We start from the raw sequence: 5,573 nt of genomic DNA on the forward strand, positions 1-5,573 counted from the left end.
CTATGCTGGTGTTGAGTTAAGGCCAAGTGAGTTGGTAGTGCGTGCCTTTGACGGTTCAAGGAGGTCTGTGTTTGGAGAGGTAGATCTACCAATCCAAGTGGGTCCTCAGATCTTTACTATAACCTTTTATGTGATGGATATTCAACCCGCTTACTGTTGTTTGTTGGGACGACCGTGGATTCACAAGGTTGGCGCTGTGACATCCACTCTTCATCAGAAGTTGAAGTATCCGGTTGACGGTATGGTGGTGACGGTTTGTGGTGAAGAAGATTATATCGTGAGTCATTTGTCCTCTTTTCGATATGTAGAGATCGAAGGTGAAATACATGAGACGCCATTCCAAGCGTTTAAAGCTGTGAATGCTGTGAGAACTCCTCCTTATGAGATAACAAAGCCAGAAACGGTTATGTCTTCCCTGAAAGATGCTCAGGTCGTTGTTGAGACTGGAAAGGTGGAAGGCTGGGGGCAAGTAATTGATGTGCGTCCCAAATTTGACAAGAATGGTCTCGGTTTCAATCCTGGAAAACATAATGCATCGCCCAAGTCTGGTGTCCTTAGCCCGATCAAGTTCGTGAGTGGGGGTGTCATTCAAGACGGTCAGGTTCATGCCATTGTCAAGGGTGAAGAGGTGGATAGTGACTGTGATTTTGATAGCTGGATTCGTCCAAGTATTCCTGGGGATATGCCTCGCAACTGGACAATTGAGGATGTCATCCAAGTTACACAAGCTCAGGAGTAAATTTCTTTGTTTTTACTTTTCTTATCATGACATAATTCCTACGCTCTGCCCAAGGCGTAGTGAATCATTTGTAGGGCCATGCAGTTCGCATTTTCAAAGTTAATCATGAAATAACAGGACGTTTTTGCATTCAAATGTTTTGCTCTTCGTCTTTCTTTTTAACTTTTTTCCTTTAAATGGTAATGTTTTTGCACACACTTGCACATAGCTTAATAAAAATAAAACTAAAATAAAAACATCAATCATGCAGATGTTCCACTACCACGGATTCCATTGGTAACAGTTCCGCTATTGCTTATTATGATTTTGACAATCCGATCTACCAAGCCGAGGATGAAGCTTATGAAGATTGTGATCTCCCCGATGAGTTGGCCAGATTATTGAAACAAGAAAAGAAAGCGATTCAGCCGCATCAGGAGGATATTGAGATGGTAAATGTTGGCACTAAAGAGCAAGTCCGAGAAGTCAAGATAGGGGCTGCGCTTGAGAATAGTGTGAAGCAGAGGCTTATTGCTATGTTGAAAGAATATGCGGATATCTTTGCTTGGTCTTATGAGGATATGCCTGGTCTCGATACAGATATTGTGGTACACCGTCTGCCTCTCAAGGAAGATAGTCCTCCTGTCAAGCAGAAGCTTCGAAGGACTCGCCCAGATATGTCTAAAAAGATTAAGAAAGAGGTTGAGAAACAGTTTGATGCTGGCTTTCTGCAAGTGGTGAATTACCCGCCGTGGGTTACTAATTTTGTGTTGTGCCCAAGAAGGATGGAAAGGTCAGGATGTATGTTGATTACAGAGATTTGAATAGGGCGAGTCCGAAAGACGATTTTCCTTTCCCTCACATTGATGTGTTGGTGGATAATACTGCTCCTTTCAAAGTGTTTTCCTTCATGGATGGCTTCTCTGGGTACAATCAGATCAAGATGGCACCAGAAGACATGGAGAAAACAACGTTTATCACACCGTGGGGAACTTTCTGCTATAAAGTTATGCCTTTTGGGTTGAAAAATGCAGGGGCAACGTATCAGCGCGCCATGGTGACTCTTTTTCACGACATGATTCACAAAGAGATTGAAGTGTATGTTGATGACATGATTGCAAAATCTCATACTGAAGAAGAGCACTTGGTTCACTTGCGGAAGTTGTTTGAAAGGCTTCGAGAATTCAGACTGAGGTTGAATCCGAACAAATGCACTTTCGGAGTGCGATCCGGAAAGTTGTTGGGCTTTGTTGTTAGCGGAAAAGGTATTGAGGTCGATCCTGCAAAAATAAAAGCTATACAAGAGATGCCTGAGCCGAGAACAGAAAAAGAGGTTTGTGGTTTCTTAGGGAGGTTGAACTACATTGCTAGATTCATCTCTCACCTTACAGCCACTTGCGAACCAATATTCAAGTTGCTAAGAAAAGATCAGACGGCCAGGTGGAATAATTATTGTCAAAAAGCATTTGAAAAAGTGAAAGAGTATCTGCAAGAACCTCCGATACTAATGCCTCCAGTTCCAGGAAGGCCTTTGATTATGTACCTCACAGTGCTTGAAAATTCAATGGGATGTGTGCTGGGTCAACATGACGAGTCTGGCCGAAAAGAGCATGCAATATACTACCTTAGATAAAAGTTTACCGACTGTGAATCCCGATACTCACTGCTCGAGAAAACTTGCTGTGCTTTGGTGTGGGCTGCTCGCCGGCTGAGGCAGTATATGTTGGTTCACACCACCTTATTGATTTCCAAGATGGATCCTATCAAATATGTTTTTGAGAAGCCCGCTCTTTCTGGAAGAGTAGCCAGGTGGCAAATGATCTTGACCGAATATGATATCCAGTATACTACCCAGAAAGCCATCAAAGGTAGTGTGTTGGCAGATTATCTTGCACATCAGCCTGTCGAAGATTATGAACCGATGAAGTTTGAATCCCCCGATGAGGATGTCCTGTACATCAGAGATTGTAACATTCTCGGACCGGAGGAAGGACCCGAACCAGGATCGCGATGGACGCTCGTGTTCGATGGTGCCTCTAATGCACTCGGGAATGGTGTTGGAGCTGTAATTACTTCTCCATCAGGTTTTCATATTCCATTTACAGCCAGAATCTGTTTTGATTGCACTAATAACATGGCTGAGTATGAAGCCTGCATCTATGGTATCGAAGCTGCGATCGATTTGCGAATCAAGTACTTGAAAGTTTATGGGGATTCCAATCTTGTCATTGGCCAGATCGATGGAGATTGGGAAACTCGCCATCAGAATTTGATTCCATACAGGGAGCATGTGATGAGACTCATTCCATACTTTGATGAGATCACATTCGAGCATATTTCTAGAGAAGAGAACAATCTTGCTGATGCTCTCGCTACTTTGGCTTCCAGGTTCAAAGTGAAATGGGCCAATGAGGCGCCTAACATCACCATCAATAGGTTGGACGAACCAGCATTTTACTTTGAGGCTGATGTTGAACTGGATGGAAATCCATGGTATCATGATATTAAAAAGTTCCTCGAAACTCAAGAGTATCCTCCCGAAGCGTCGGTGACTGATAAGAAGTTTCTGAGAAGGTTTGCAGCTAAGTTTTACCTCAACGGTGGAGTGTTGTACAAGAGGCATCATGATGGTGTGCTGCTTTGATGTGTTGTGAAAGAAGAAGCTTCGAAAATCATAGAAGAAATGCACGAGGGCGAGTTTGGTACCCATTCTAGTGGGCATACGATGGCTAAGAAGATCTTGAGGGCTGGTTATTATTGGTCTACTATGGAAACTGATTGTCATAACAATGTCAGAATTTGTCACAAGTGCCAGATTTATGCTGACAAAGTGCACGTGCCGCCTGTGCCTTTGAATGTCTTGACTTCTCCGTGGCCTTTCGCAATGTGGGGCATTGACATGATTGGAGAGATTAAGCCTACTACTTCCAATGGACATCGCTTCATTTTGGTTGCCATCGATTACTTCACCAAATGGGTTGAAGCCGCATCTTATGCGAATGTTACCAAACAAGTGATTACTCGCTTTATCAAGCACAACATAATCTGTCATTATGGAATTCCTGAGAAGATCATTACTGATAATGGATCAAATCTTAATGACAAGTTGATGAAGGAGCCTTGTGAGTCCTTCAAGATCAAGCATCACAATTCTTCTCCGTATTGTCCGAAGATGAATGGCGCTGTTGAAGCGGCCAACAAGAACATTAAGAAGATTGTGCAGAAGATGGTAGTGACTTACCGAGATTGGCATGAGATGCTCCCGTTTGCTTTGCATGGTTATCGCACCTCTGTGCGTACATCGACTGGGGCAACGCCTTTCTCACTTGTTTATGGTATGGAAGCGGTATTACCAGTTGAAGTTGAGATTCCTTCCCTGAGGATTATGAAAGACGTCGAGCTTGACGAGTCAGAATGGGTACAGAATCGATTGGATCAGTTGAACCTCATTGATGAGAAGCGTTTGGCAGCTATTGGTCATGGTCAGGTGTACCAAAAGAAGATGAGAAAAGCTTTTGACAAGCGGGTGCAACCCCAAAGCTACAAACCAGGTGACCTGGTACTCAAAAAGATCATTCTCCCTCAAGGCGATCCTCGAGGCAAGTGGACTCCGACATATGAAGGCCCCTTTGTTGTGCAGAAAGTATTCTCTGGCGGTGCCATGATGCTTGCAACGATGAATGGCGAGAATTTTCCGCACCCTGTGAACGCAGATGTAGTCAAAAAATACTTCGCATAGACCTAAAAAAAAAAGAAAAAAAAGAAAGAAAAAAAAACAAAAAAAAGAAGGAAAAAAAAGAAAAGGAATCAGGCAAAAGAATGAAAAAGAAACAAATATACCCGCTAAGTTGAAAACCCGAAAGGGCGGCTTAGGCAAAAAGGGGACAAAAGCGAACGACTACATCTCGCATGCCACCTTGGCAATCACTCTTCATACATGCTTAGGGCTCCCGACCGAGGGATAAGCAAGACTCCGTGTTCTTGAGTTTGCACCTGGCAGCTCAAATCCCTAAAGCATTTTCTAATTCCAATTGTCGTGTTTAGGGCTCCCGACCGAGGGATAAGCAAGACTCCGTGTTCTTGAGCTTGCACCTGGCATCTCAAATCCCTAAAAGCATGCACAACATCCACACACTTTGTTCCGGGCTCCCGACCGAGAGATAAGCAAGACTCCGTGTTCTTGAGTTTGCACCTGGCAGCTCAAATCCCTAAAGCGTTCACAAACCCTGTCGGGTCCACAAGTTCAGTGACGTCACATCAATCAGTTGTTAAATCGGGCAGCGATCAATCCTAATGAGTAAGGTCTTCCAAAGCAAGGAGATGAGAACGTTGGAGTTATAAAAGTGATAGCGGGATCGAAACCAATGGATATCAATTTTACATTGCCATTTCTCTTGTACTCAATAAGTGTGTGGTTACCTCTTACTAGGAACTACTTCTGAAATGTGTTCGCTCTTCTATGAGCATTCCTTTTGCAATTAATAAAGATCCTTTTTATCTTAAACAACTGTTTTCTTTTACTGTTTTGTTTGCGTAAAACGTCCTGAGTTTGTGTTAAACTTTGCATATGAAAACTGCATTGCTTTTACAATACATGATTAGAAATGATATAATCTTTGAATCTACTTCGAAGTCTTGTGTAACCAGGATGGCAGGACAAGATACCATGCTATATCCTGGGGCATTTGCATTTGTTTGTCTCACAGGTACATGCTTGCAAGCACGTTGCGTCGACATATTGGCGGACCTAATCATGAGAGATTCTCACTCCCAAGCTGAGCGCTTCCTAATGAGATATTCTCACTCCCCAGCTGAGTACATTCATTTGAGTCATGATAGAATGGTGTCTGATTCC

This window comes from Vicia villosa, unplaced genomic scaffold (assembly GCF_029867415.1).
Source record: "Vicia villosa cultivar HV-30 ecotype Madison, WI unplaced genomic scaffold, Vvil1.0 ctg.001125F_1_1, whole genome shotgun sequence".
Classification (NCBI taxonomy): Eukaryota; Viridiplantae; Streptophyta; class Magnoliopsida; order Fabales; family Fabaceae; genus Vicia; species Vicia villosa.